This window comes from Spinacia oleracea, chromosome 4 (genome assembly GCF_020520425.1).
Source record: "Spinacia oleracea cultivar Varoflay chromosome 4, BTI_SOV_V1, whole genome shotgun sequence".
Classification (NCBI taxonomy): domain Eukaryota; kingdom Viridiplantae; phylum Streptophyta; class Magnoliopsida; order Caryophyllales; family Amaranthaceae; genus Spinacia; species Spinacia oleracea.
Window position 1 is genome coordinate 144,822,361 of NC_079490.1, and position 15,417 is coordinate 144,837,777.

General features: G+C 37.5%; 1 long non-coding RNA gene across 1 annotated transcript; it reads right to left on the reverse strand.

Annotated features, from left to right (window-relative positions):
• Positions 1-5,422: 5,422 nt before the first annotated feature.
• Positions 5,423-6,633, reverse strand: LOC130471961 (uncharacterized). Its single transcript, XR_008932196.1, has 3 exons — positions 6,332-6,633; positions 6,105-6,158; positions 5,423-5,673 (listed from the first exon to the last, which is right to left on the reverse strand). It is a non-coding gene; the product is annotated as an uncharacterized lncRNA (long non-coding RNA).
• Between the last annotated feature and the right edge of the window lie 8,784 nt (positions 6,634-15,417).

The following is a 15,417-nucleotide window of genomic DNA, read 5'->3' on the forward strand; positions in this document are numbered from 1 at the left end:
GCGGCAAATTCATCTGGCAAAGGGCATACTTCATTGCCCCGAAAGACAAAAACATGGTGATCAGAATCCCAAAAGTCCGGGGCCGCATACAGAAAATTATAATCAATATTAATTTGTTGTAAGCCTAAGAATGCCTCTAAGTGGTATCCTTTCAACAAAGCCTTTTCTGTGGGATTAAGGGATCTTAACCAGCGCCTAACAACTCGTTGGAGGGAGAAGGGAGGAATCGACATGGCAAGAGCAGGGAAGAATAAAAGCTAAGCAATTGCAAAAAAAAAAGTGGAAGATTGAGAGTGGTGAAAAAGAAAGACGTACTTAACCCCTATATATACAAGAAAGCATCAAGTGACATCCCAATCCCATACGGAAACGCGCTAAAAAATCCGGGAACTGCCAAAATAGAACTTCCAGCGCCCAAGGCTGGGCGCCGAAATTTTTAACGCCTGGCCTGGGGCGCCGGGAATGTAGCCCAAGGCCCGGATCCTTCAAAACGCGGAGCGGGAAAGGACTTAAAACCGTGTTAATAGACACGAGGCCCTGCTGTAATCAAGATCAAGCCCAAAGCACCTTTAGAGCCCGAATAGTGAAAACAAATGTTAAAGCTTGTCGAAACTCAGACTCATCTCAAGAAAAAATATGTGTACATTTTTCAAGGCAATATAGAAAAAATAAAAATCAAGGTCATTCTTCAAAACAAAAAAAAAAATCAAAATTAAAAAATCAAGTCGTTGGTTTCTCAAATTAAAAAGCGTTTATTTGTCAAAAGATCAATCCGGGCCAAAGTAAGCTCGATGTATTAATTATTGAAATAATGAAGCAAACTTTGTCGCCCGAAAAATGAAGTCGCACTCCACGACTTCATCAAAGTAGCATACCACACTAGTAGAAAAAACCCTTATTGCAGCGGGCTTTTAGACCCCTGTTGCAGCGTACATCGTATGCTGCAACTGGGGGGCCTGCAACAAGTATGAACTTGTTGCAGCGTACATTGTTCGCTGCGAAAAGTGCTTTTTTGCAGCGTACATTTATATGTACGCTGCAACAAGTGTGTAAAATTTGGCCAAAATCTAGACTTGTTGCAGCGTACAAATTGGTGTACGCTGCAAAAAACCCATTCTGTTGCAGCGAACATCTCTTTGTACGCTGCAACAGGTAATGATTTTTGCTAAATTTTACACCCTTGTTGCAGCGTACATATATATGTACGCTGCAACAAAGAGCTTTAGGCGGAAATTTTTTAATTTATTTAGGGATATCTGGAGTGCCTTGCACACAAATATAGAAACCTGTCACAACAATAATAATATCGCTAATAATATCGCAACCTGTATAACAATTATAAAAACAATAACTGGTGTTTTGTATATTATATATCCCAAAACAAAGTGCATGTAGTACATTCAAAAATATGTACGTTCCAATTTCAACGTACGCATACATTTTAATATAAAAGATTGTTCTATAACATCTAAGCCAACTCGATCAAACGCGCTCAGGCCAATAATAAATACTTGCTGGTAAAAAACTTAGCCCATTGCTCAGGAACCACATCAATTTCCTCACTAGCATAAGGCGCATTCCTCGTAGTATAGACCTTCAAAAACAAAAATTTGATGGGAGCATTAGATTAAATGTCATTTTAGTCTAAATATGACATATAACGACCCAATGAGCCTTAAATGTGCATAAATATATTGGAATGAGTATTGAAAACTTTAAAACTAAGCATATTAATCATGTAATAAGTTTGAAATAAGTCCTTAGGTTCTTTAGTTCAAAGTTGGAACGAAAATGTCATTTTAGTCTAAATATGACCTATAACGACCCAATGAGACTTAAATGTGCGTAAATAGATTGGAAGGAGTCTTGAAAACTTAAAACTAACCATATTAATCATGTAAAAGGTTTAAAATGAGTTTTTAGGTTCCTTAGTACAAGCTTAAGAGCGAAAATGTCTCATTTTAGCCTAAATATGACCTATAACGACCAAACAAGTCTCAAATGTGCATAAATAGATCGGATTGAGTCTTGAAAAGTTCAAAATAATCATATGAATCATATAATAAGTTGGAAATTAGTTCCTAAGTTCGTTAGTTCAAAGTTGGGAGCGAAAATGTCATTTTAGCCTAAATATGACCTATAACGGCCAAAGAAGTCTCAAATGCGCATAAATAGATTGGATTAAGTCTTGGAAAGTTGAAACTAATCATATGAATCATGTATTTAAGTTTGACATGAGTTTTTAGGTTCGTTAGTTCAAAGTTGGGAACGAAAGTGACATTTTAGCCTATATATGACCTATAACGGCAAAAGAAGTCTCGAATGTGCAGAGATAGATTGGAACGAGTGTTGGAAATTTAAAACTAATCATATTAATCATGTAATAAGTTTGAAATGAATCATTAGCTTATCTAGTTCAAAATTGGGAGCGAAAATGCTTTATTTTACCCTAAATATGACCTATAACGACCAAACAAGTCTCAAATGTGCATAAATTGATTGGATTGAGTCTTGGAAACTTAAAAATAATCATATGAATCATGTTATAAGTTTGAAATCAGTTCTTAAGTTCGTTAGTTTAAAGTTGGGAGCGAAAATGCCATTTTAGCCTAAATATGACCTATAACGGCCAAAGAAGTCTCGAATGTGCATAAATAGATTGGATTAAGTCTTGGAAAGTTAAAACTAATCATATGAATCATGTAGTAAGTTTGAAATGAGTTCTTAGGTTCGTTAGTTCAAAGTTGGGAGCGAAAAAATGTCATTTTAGCCTAAATATGACCTATAACGATCCAATTATCTTTAACTGTGCATAAATAGATTGAAAAGAGTATTTAAAACTTAAAACTAAGCATATTAATCATGTAATAAGTTTGAAATTAGTACTTAGGTTATATAGTTCAAAATTGGGAGCGAAAATGCCTTATTTTAGCCTAAATATGACCTATAACGACCAAACAAGTCTCAAATGTGCATAAATAGATTGGATTGAGTCTTGGAAACTTAAAACTAATCATATGAATCATGTTATTAATTTGAAATGAGTTCGTAAGTTCGTTAGATCAAAGTTGTGAGTGAAAATGTCATTTTAGCCTAAATATGACCTATAACGGCCAAAGAAGTCTCGAATGTGCATAAATAGATTGGATTAAGTCTTGGAAAGTTAAAACTAATCATATGAATCATGTAGTAAGTTTGAAATGAGTTCTTAGGTTCGTTAGTTCAAAGTTGGGAGCGAAAATGTCATTTTAGCCTAAATATGACCTATAACGATCCAATTATCCTTAAATTTGCATAAATAGATTGGAACGAGTATTGAAAACTTAAAACTAAGTATATTAATCATGTAATAAGTTTGAAATGAGTCCTTAGGTTATCTAGCTCAAAATTGGGAGCGAAAATGCCTTATTTTAGCCTAAATATGACCTATACCGACCAAACAAGTCTCAAATGTGAATAAATAGATTGGATTGAGTCTTGGAAACTTAAAACTAATCATATGAATTATGTTATAAGTTTGAAATGAGAAAACTCTACATAGAAAACTCAAACTCCACATAGAAATAAAATCAGTTTAATAATTGTGTTTGCGAGGGGGTATTTCACAAGCAGGAGATGACTAGTTTGCATGATGTATAAGGCTAATTATAATTATGGTAAATAAAAAGCAATTTAAAGACATACCAAGTCATCTGTCAGCATGTCCACCTTTTTCACTTCCTTGGAAAAAAACCAACGGTGACTGCATATTTTAAGCAAATTACAATTAGTACATGAAAGCTATTGACGGATAGACATACAACGACACTGTAAGTGCGAATAAAATTAGTTATTAGTGTCACTGATGTATTCGCCTAGCTAAGGAGATGCAAGACGGACAGCAAACCACCATAGGGTTATAGGGGAAATAGCATAAAGTAGCAAGAATATAAGCACGCACTTACTGTTCATCTTTGTAAACACGGTAATATTTCTCTACATGCTGCCGTTGACCAATAACTTGAGCGATTTATATACTAATCAGTTGAGTCGTCCAATAAATCTCAACAAGAAGAGAATAAAGTGGAAAACCACTTTTGCATGAACCCTATAGAATCATCAATAATAAGCCAAGGAAAGGCTCATATGAGCGCAAAAGAGGGAATTACAAATTCACATAACAAGAGACCATAAGCTAACCTACTGAAACTATCATAAACACCTGATCATTTCACATCTCGACATGAAATGGATATTGGATTCAAGAAACTAGCTAGTAATACCATCAAACTAAAAGAGATCCTAAAAACAAAACAAACAAAACAAATTAATAGATCCCCTAACATTAATATATACTAAATCCTTCACAAATCCAAGGACGGAGTAGAGAATAATGTAGCTAACTTCTAACCTAACTTACTGCACAGAGAATAAATAACTGTTTCAGATTAGCAATTATGGAATACATAAATAAGTTACAGAGATAACTAATTATAGTACCAGTATATATTCTGTATAGTGCAGACTCTGCAGACAAAAGATAAATTGATGTTTGTGATGCAGCAAGTCAGCAACTACCCCTTTCAATAGACAATAGTGTTTCCTTAAATATAGAAACAACACAAAAATGGAACTTAAATAACCATTAAAAAATCCAAATCCTTGACACCAACCACCCCTCGCCTCAACCTTCCTCTTGATGAAAATAATTCATGCATGACCCCTTCCCCAAGACCCCTTCATTTGTCCATCATTCTAGCTATTAATTTGTCGTCACTGCCACTTAAATGTTGTTGCAGGTAGATTGAACATAAAAAATGGCGAATGAATACAACCATCTAAATCAGAGTAATTACTTGGTCATTGACGATGTACTGAACTTCCATAAGTACAGGTGATCGAAATTTTTTCACGATGATAAAAATTGTATTCTGCAGTCTGCTTGTTTCAAACATCTTAAGCACATTCTTCTTCACTTAATTATCACTTCAGGAAGACAGGGAGATTGCATTGCTAACAACTGTTTTATGGCTCGGGAATATATCATTTCAAGTTACTAACAATGAAAACCACATAGAAGCTAACAACAGTTTTATGGCCCTGGAATGTATCATTTCAAGTTCTACCAATGATTTATTGCTTTGTAGTATGCATCATTTTATCCCGAGTATGAAAAAATAAGTTATAATATTGAGTGTTCTACAGCTGCAATTGCTAATATGAGTTGCATATCTATTCTAGTGTATTTTAATTTCACCAGCTTCTCATATGGAAGCTACTTGTCAATTTAGTTGTCAATTTTTTTCATAGCTGCCTTGTTTATAGCTTTAACTCAGATTCATGACTCATTGATTCATGACTCATGTAGTTGGCGCCAATGAGTAATCGTAGACTTCTAGGCACAAAAATCGATTACTTTGCGAATGATTTTTGGGTAACTCTACCTTTTCTTATCCCCTACAAGCAAGAGGCTAGCTGGAACCATAGCAGAATAGGATTTGACTAGGGAGCGCTAACTCAAAGTCTAAAAGAACAGACAGATCTGATTGTAACTAGGCGAAAGAGAGTAAATGTAAATGTAATACTTCATAAGACCAACTCAAAATAATAAGTACCAGTAACAAATTCAGGAGGCTGAAGATTAAGTCGCAAAATAAGCCTTGCAAATGCTGGTGTCAACAACAAAATAGAAGCCTGCATTTTCAAAAAATCACAAAATAAGAAACTGCTCAAACTCCTGCATGTTCAATTGGTATCAAAATTATAAAACTTCAGTTATGTGTCAGCGTATTGCCATGAAGTAAATCAATTTAATCCAAAAGGGTTACAGATATTCCAGCAAACATTTTCATCGACTTTACAATTAAATTATCAGATAATACAAACAAAAAGAAAACCAAAAAGGTGATTAGAAAAGAAGTGTTCCAGAATCAAATCCAACGTTTTTTCAAATTGCATTCAAATTACATACCAACTTGTAATTTATCTATAATTCTTAAATAATGCCGAAAATTGAACTTTTCAATTGCCAAAGATACAGAAATTATGACTTCCTATGAGCTGGCCTCAGACTTTCAAAAGAGGAAAAAGAGAAACTCTATGAATATAATTAGATATATCAATACCTTAATGCAGTTGTTGAAATCCAGACAAGCACGATGATAGATTCCTGCAGGCAGCTACAATCTTCAAAAATTAAGTGCAACGACTTGAACAACTAAGTAAAATTAAGAGGAAAAAGAGAAAATTCTGAATATAATTAGAACGAATTGAACAACTAGCAAAAGAAAAAAAAATTATACAAACCCTAATTCTGAAAACGAAAATCAAAAGGGGACAGGAAGAGAATTACTTGTTGTGGCGATTAGATTGACGGCCGAGCAAGCACCGAAGAACAGACCGTTCTTTCTTGGAACCACCGGCCGAGCTAGCTGAGTTTTCAGCGACTATGTCAGTCATGGTTCAGCGCGGAGAACGTACAGGACGCGACGGGTGGCGAGGAAGCGAGGAAAGACACTCACCGGCGAGGAGAGTGACGGCGGATCCGAGCAAGCTGAGTTCGACGGCGGCGCAGGACCGGGCAAGCTCTGAGTTCGACGACGACGGAGGGAATTGAAAACTGAGGGAAGAGTTGAGCGCGGGGAACTCCAAAGTTTTGAGTGAGACATTTTGGTTAAATGAAATCATTAATCAACAATAATATTATTGCAGCAAATAAATTTTGTTACACGGACTTATTGCAGGGTACAATGACATGTACGCTGCAACAGTATCTAGCTATTGCAGGGGGCATTTAATATGTACGCTGCAAAAACTCTTTTGCAGGGGGCATTTAATTTGTACGCTGCAATAACCCTTTAAAGGGTTTGACCCGCGTTGACCTACTGCTTGTTGAAGCGTATTAATACATGTACGCTGCAACAAGGGGGCTGCAACAGGGGTTTTTTCTACTAGTGCCACTACAAAGATCGCTCGCACTTACGAGCACGATCCCAAACACGATCAAGGACATTACAAAATGTGTATCCCCAAGGAACCTCTTTGACAAGAAATGACCGTCAAGCACGAGTGCTTGGGGGCTCGAAAGAAAATATATATTTCGAAAGAGAGTATGCAAAGTTAAAGCAATATTCCCAGACTACGCTATACGAAGTCCCGTGTTTGGATAATCTCAGAAGATAAAACCGGATTACGACCTCAAGACAAAGGTCGCCGTTGATACTTATGCATAGTCCCCTAATCAAGGACCCAGGTAGTGGCAAAATTGAGTCGTAAAGACTAGCTCAAAACCATGAAAGATGATGACCACAAGACAATGTTCCGTCTAAGAACGTTGTCAACCCACATTCAGGTTGCAACTAAATCCGAGCATCCCACGAAAGAATTCGCTCTTACAAGAATGAATAAAAAGAAATTCTCAAAAGGAATCACAAGAACAAATGAAATAGGGACTTGCCCACCTCAATCAAGCAAGATCGCGGCACGCGAGTCCCAAATCGAAAAGACAAATTCAGGTTCGCTCACCTCCAGCGGGCGGGGCGTCCACCCTTAGCGGACAGGGCTCGCCCACCTTCAGCGGGCGGGGTATGCGTCACTAACCGCGCAGGTCCTCAGTTTTCGAAAATGAAAAAATAAAAATCTTGAAAAAAAAACAGGCTCGCCATCTTCAGCCGGCGGGGTCTACGTCACAAACCGCGTAGGTCCTTATTTTCAAAAAAAAAATCAAAACAGATTCGTCCACTTCTATCGGACGGGGCGTCCACCCTCAGCGGACAAGCTCGCCCACCTTCAGCGGGCGGGGTCTGCGTCACTAACCGCGCAGGTCCTTAGTCGCTGCAGCGATAACTTTTCCTGGTTTTCCCTTTTCCAAAAATCAAAGGATGGTTTCCCTTTTCCAAAAATCAAAGGATGGTTTCCATTTTCCAAAAATCAAAGGATGGTTTCCCTTTTCCAAAAATCAAAGGATGGTTTCCCTTTTCCAAAAATCAAAGGATTGGTTTCCCTTTTCCAAAAATCAAAGGATTGGTTTTCCGCTTTTCCAAAAAAGAGCGATGTCCTGGATTTTCCTTCGTTTTACGTCCTATAAAAACAAGGGGGTTTTCTCGTTTAGCTAACCCTGAAAATGAGAATCTTTAAAAAACGTTTTACCTCGTGATTAGGCTTGGCCAGGCCTAGTTACACTTTATAGCTTTGATTTCGAAAACATCTTTAGATACTTCCAATGACAAAGTGAGGGAGTTTCTATACAATCAGTTAACAAATTCCAATGACGCGTGAGGAATGTGTTAACACTTCAAGTGATGACCCTTAAGTCAAATGTTATCACTCGGAGGCTCGTGAGACCCTCGCAAAACAGGTCACATACACCATGGCTTGTATGACGCACTCCGTCTAGTACTTTGACCATCGTCTCATCTCGAGACTCAGTCAAAGTGGGGGCTAACTGTAGACACCTACTTTTGTCCCCATTCCCGAAAGGGAAGGTTCAATGATGAGAACATAAATCTCCACTTGGCAACGCATCTCCTATAAAATAACGAATCTCAATCACCCTTTCATTTCAGCCAAAGCTACTATTTATGGAAACTTGCTAGGAATAGTAACTGCCGTAAAAGGTAGTTGTTAAAAGTGGCAAAGTCATAAAAGATAGAAACCTGTCAGAATTAGGTGTTGCACTCCAACGTAAATCCTAAAAGAGATAGAATTTGCATTCCTGGTATAATTCGAAAATAAGAGTTACGTATTAATTAAATTCCTAACGAACCTAGAGTTCGTAACGGGCCCAGACGCATTCCGTTATAAAGTTAATACGCACTAAAAGACTCGGATAAATCTCAAAAGCTCTGTGTTCTAAGAGTCCATATCTGACAAAGAACTCGGCCAAGATCCCATTTTCAACGCCTGGATCTGGGCGCCGAAATCTTCGGCGCCCAGCCCTGGGCGCTGAAAATGCCTAGGGCCGTTTTATCCCCGGATTCTTTTTGGATTCGTATCTTAAAATCTATCTTTCCACACACCCTTTTCCTATAAATACAGCCTCAAAACCGACGTGAAAAGAACACACAATTCCATAACCTGAGTATTGACTCTAGCCTTAACCCTAAGCCTCACGGTGCGAAATTGATCCGGCGTTCTGTCGCAATCGACCCAAAAGTCGAACAGAACGCATCCTGCCCCTTGTAGCTTGATGAATTAAGCCTGAATACTGGAACATTGCTTAAAAACCCAAGATTCGTTAAATAAAAGGAGAAATAGCAAAGCCAAGTGGTTAGTTTTCTGAGAACCACAACGCACCCCTCAAGGGTACGTTATAATGTGCCCCTCATATGATTTAATCGCTTTCATCACCCTTTTATAAAATTGTCAAACTATTAACTTGATTGATCTATCACGCCTAATAAGATAATACCTTGGACAATTGAATTATCATGCTAGGTACCTTAAATCAATCTAAATAAGATAATCACGATCGATTTAGTATTATGTGTTGCATATTGCTAAAATCAATTCAGAATAGTTTAATAGTTTAACGCATGTCCCTTCAATTATTTATGCTGAGCTAGTAAGGATAACCTGCCTCTGGAGTATTATCGATGAGCACTCCTCTCGGTAGCTACAGTCCCCCGAACTCTCAATCTCTGCCCTGCGGGTGTACATTGAGCGATCCCCACACCAGGGATCACAAGGGAACCTATGGCCGTCGTGGTCGAACATAATTGCACTCCCTTTATGTCACGATAATCGGGTTTTGTCAGTTTTTCTCATTGTCGTTAAAAACTGAATGGCGACTCCTATATTACTAGTCGATTGGGTGTAAACTCACAGGAAATCCAATTACACTTGATCTGACAACGTCACGCCCACGAGGGACGAGGTCACGCATTAGCCTCGTGCTTTTTCGACCCCCTCACACCCCCCTCCACAGGTTGTAGCATAGCAGAACCTGGACTCCGATGTTCTTTGTTCCAACTCTTTTCTTGCATATTCTGACCATCCTCCATATCAACTGACCAATCAGTTGTAGCCTAATTGGGAAGTTGACATGTCAACTGACCATCCTCCATATCAACTGCCTTGTCAAATCTAGCCCCTATCCTCTGCATACACCAACTTCTGGTTGTTGTACAACTATAGATAAAACATTAAAAACCACTTAAATATTTCAACTGTCACAGCTCTCAGTGTCCACTATCCCATAAGCCAGAACAAATATTTCATTGTTCCCATCAATGTCAACTGCTGTGAGTAGGATGCCTTTGTAAAAACCACTTAAATGAGCTCCATCTATTCCAATTATAGGCCTACAACCCCTTAAAAACCCTCTGACATGAGCAGCAAAAGAGAAGAAACAAACTCTGAATTTAGGGTTCACATCCCCACTACTGGCCTCCAAATTTTTAAAAAACAAAATAAAATAATAATAATAAAAACTATTCTCGTTACTTGATAATTGGTATCCAATATACGCCTTTTTTACAAATAAAAGGAAAACTCAACTATCATCCATTATAATATCATTTTTATTTAGGACAAATTGTTTTTTACCACCTATGAAAATCAAAAAAATGTTTTTTACTACCTAAAAAATTAAAACTTGTATTTTACCACCTAAAAATAAATTAAAACTTGTTTTTTACCACCCGTAAGAGAAAAAATAGATGAAACCTTTAGGTATGGCTACATAATTCAATTTCCCTTCAAATTTTTACACTCCATGTGCGATTTTCTTTAACCCTTTCACCCTTCTCTCTTTACTTTCATTAAATTTTGTTAATTTTGTGAGTTAATGGTGGTGAAAAATTATGTAAATTCATGTAACATAAGGAAGTTGGAGAAGAGAAGAGAGTTAAATACATGAAATTATGGAAATAGAACATATAAGAAGTATTACCGTTATTGTGGCCCCTTATATAACATTTTCATTTTTTTTCCCATTTTTCAGGTGGTAAAAAACAAGTTTTAAATCTTCTTTAGGTGGTAAAATACAAGTTTTAGTATTTTAGGTGGTAAAAAACAATTTTTCGATTTTTTTAGGTGGTAAAAAATAATTTATCCTTTTATTTATTTTGGATTAATTCCTACTTCGAATCCAAAAAAAAAATCCATTATAATATCATTGTTTAATACGGTGTATTTCACAATTTAAAGATAAAAGTCTTATAAGTATCTCTTTATGAGCTTTACATAAGCGGTTAGATGTCCTACTCTTCTATGGTAACAACAAGAATGTACTATATGCTCTTCACTTACACCAACTCATTTTAGAAATTATATTCATATAATCTATTTTTTCATTTCAAAACTTTCAATGTTGGTTTTCAAATTGCTTATCACGGTAATTTTTTATCATTTAAAAAGATGTACGAAATATAACAACTCTAGACGCTTATTAACAAAAATTTAACAACTCGAAACTTTGCCCACACTACACCTATTTCATAAATCATAAAGTCATAACCCGGCCATATACTCACAATTATTGCATGTCTCCTAAATGAGCAACCAAAGTCTCATATTCTCCATTCTTCTTACTCACTAAAATCTCTATAAATCCAAAATATCCAATGAAACTAGTTATGGGCAGAGCTGCCATAAATTTTGTTCTTCAGTCAACAGTCAAGCTACATATATTTTCCCTAGTCAAGCTGAGCATCTGAGCCATGGTTCTCATTTTCTTCTTTCCATTAATGCTACTACATAAAGTGAAATTACCAGTTTAACCATAGATTAAGGTTATTTATTCGGTGTTAGGATTGAACTTGGGTCTCATCCAATCAAATCTGTAATATAATTTGGGTTTGAAATACTGAATCAGGTTCGTATTCACCAAATCCGATTTAATCCAATCACATTTAAGATTTGAACGTACGTGTGGATTTAATCCAATAACCAAATTTAAAAAAAGTGGCCATCTTCTTAGGGCCTTGATCCGTACTAAAAATAAATAAATTACAAACCATCACTACACTAAACCATTATGGATTTACGGAGGACCAAAATTAAGCTGTCAAAGTACTTTTGTTAAAAAAAATGTTAACAACCCAAAATGCTTGCTTCATTCGGTATTTACTTTTTATCTGTATCCCTCCATACAATCTAAAACCTAACTTTCAAAAAGTCTCAATCGATCCAATTCCTATTTAAAAAAGAAAACTACGTAGTACTAATTGTTTAGTTTCCAATTTACACGTTAAAAACTAAACAATGACTTGGCGTAGTGGAAATGGTTGCACCTTACAACCAAAAGGTTGAGGGTTCAATCCCACTAGTTAGGGATGTCTTTGAGAGAAGGTTCCGTTACCTTCGTGGGAGGGTTTCCCTTACCAGGCCATTCTCATACTCTTAAATTAGTTATTAAGTTTTAACTGAATATGGTGTCTGTGTTTGGGCGGTAAAATAACATCCCCGTGATGTGGCAAGGTGGACCATTCAAAGGGTCATATGGAAGCCATCAAAACAACATTGAAAGCGAAGCTGAAATCAAGGGGCGGTTACAACTATTAAATGCATGGCTGAAATCAAGGGGAGGTTACAGTCATTGAGGCTAGGGGGGTTACATGCAATAATTCCTTGGTTTAATGATGGTTTTATGATTGGAATTCAACTACTCATGTATAAATAGCAGATTATTGTTCATTGTAGACACGAATTCATACACTACCACACTTCATAATAATATACTACCCCTCTCCCCATTTCCGTAAGAATTTCATACCCTTGTTCTCATCATCTTTATATTATCTTGCTTATTCGGATTGTTAGCACCCCCTCCCTCCGACAGATTCGACCCTAGGTAGAATTTGTCCAAAACAATTTGGTGCCCACCGTGGGGCTGACAATCAAGAATTAATAGCTTGATAATCCCATCCGTTCACTAAAAATAACCCGCTTCTCCACCATGTTTGCATTCCTAATCTCATCCAATGATGTTACTCGCCGTCTCAAAACCATGGAGACGCACGTGAGCCTTCTCCAAAGGGAAGTTCTACAATCACATATCAGATCCTCAACCTCCATTGCCACCACTCCCCAATATGAGTACAAACCACCTCGTCATCAGAAGATGTGCCGAGACCGTGCCGCCATCAGAAGATGTGTCGAGACCTTGTCGTCATCAAAATATGTGTCGAGACCGTGTCGTCACCAGTAGACGTGCCGAGACCGTGCCGCCATCAGAAGATGTGCCGAGACTGTGTCGTCATCAAAGTACGAGTCAGTGGCAGCATGTGTACGTTGAAGGTAGACGTGACGAGACAATGTCGTCATCAAAGTACGAGACGATGTCGGAGCGCGCGTCGATAGAGATGTGTCGAGATTGTGTCGTCATCAAAGTACGGTTCGACATCAGAGTGTGGAGTGATATCAAACCACCCAGACCTGATGAGTTCGTGAAGTGGTGTCATATATATGCATAGATCGTCTTCATGAAGACGTCAATCCTTGACGAGACAAAAAATGGGTAATGGATTCCCTTACTATCAGATTTAACTAACTGTTTCGCTTGGTTCCATTGAATTTGTGGCAGGTGACAGTCATGACATCGTCATCCACCAAGTGAACGACATACCGTGAATGAAGGACAACTTGGAAAACACCACTTCAAGTCACGAGACGTTGACGCTTGGAGATTCTTAACATACAACGATGCTCCTCAACGGATAATAGAGATAAGCCTCCACTCATATTCATGTTATTTTAACAACTCACCTTAGTGTTGTTTTGAACAGGTTCACCTCTTCAAATGACTAAGAAAAACGAGATATGCAAAAGACCATGTCGTCATTGTTTATCGTCGCAAATCCCAAACCAATGATGTCGTCAGAAGGGTTAATGTTGCGACACCCATAAGTCGTCTCCTGATGTCAACTCCATGTCGAGGCAGTGCTGGCTCAACATCAACTAGCTAGTGACGTCTCTGCAAAAGAAAGTTTGGAAAGACGCTCATGACAATATGATTCACTAACAACTACATGAAGACGTCAACGACATGAAGACGGCACAACCAGAATGTCAAGAACATAGGGACAATTCATCATGGGGTTGCAAATAACCGGCATCAGATATTGGCATACGACATCTTATTTGTGGCTAACTCCAACTCAAAAACTTTCTTGAAGTTTCCACAGGGGGACGAGATAGTATACTTTACTCATATTCATGATCTTAAATGTTGATCATAACCTTATTTATATGCTACAACTAACAATGCAATTATATAATTTATTTTTCGTGATAATATCGCACACAAGACTTTGATTGCAGGTATAATGTTGATGACGTCCGCCGACACTGTTGATGACGTCCGACGACATTGTCGATGATGATTGACGACACTGTCAATGACGACAACACTAGGTTGGAATACATCAAGAAGCTTGTCGAGATCAACAAAAGCATAGCAGACAGAGACGTAAAACTCATTCCAAGAAAGTGGAACACGTGACATACGCAAAACTGTATCATCTTACACTTTTTTTCATCACACAAGTCATTTCTCCCATGTTACAATTTTATTTTTTATTTGTATATACAACACTAACGTGGAAACAAGGAGAACGTTAAAAGATGTAACCACATAGGCAATAGCTAACATCTTAAACGTGATAACACACAAAGGTGAACTGATTGACGACTTCATGTGGTCAACATAGATCGATAACATACCCGACGAATGCAAACTATTCTACGACATACTCAGGAAGAACGGGACAACGTTGTATCTTGCAGTAATAGAGTCGACAATCCGCGTAGTCCTTGCACGAGATGATGACGGTAAGAAACTACTAGTCTTCTACTTCAGTAAGTCGTTACTTAGCGCCGAAACAAGGTACTCACATCCCGAAAAAACTTGTAATTGAATTAATTGTAGCATCTACTAAATTACGCCATCATTTTGAATGCCATCCTATAATTGTGAGAACTAACTATCCCATGAAGTCGATCATGAGGAAACTTGAGTTTCCTGGCAGGATGTCTAAATGGGCCGTACAGTTAGGGTGTTACGACATCATCCTAAATATGCAACACGAAGTCGACCATGAAGTCAACATGTTGTAAGACGACACTATCCCACCAAAATGGACACTATTCACTGACGGATCCTCCAACATACAGAGGACAGGGCTAAGACTCGTGTTTAGGGCTGTGCAACAAATCCGGAAAACCGAAACCGAACCCGAAAACCGAAAAAATCGAACCGAAAAAGCGGGTAACCGAACCGAAATAATAGGGTTAGGGTCGGATTTTTTTATTAAAAAAAAACCCGAACCGAACATGCGGGTAACCGACCCGAAAAGCGGGTAACCGAACCGACCGAAATTATAAAATTTAATTTTAAAAATATAAATAAATATACTTTTATATATTTATTCAAATCAATTTTTGTTTACAGTTTGAAATTTTTTGATTTTCCCCCCTAAATTTCCCCCCTAACTTTTC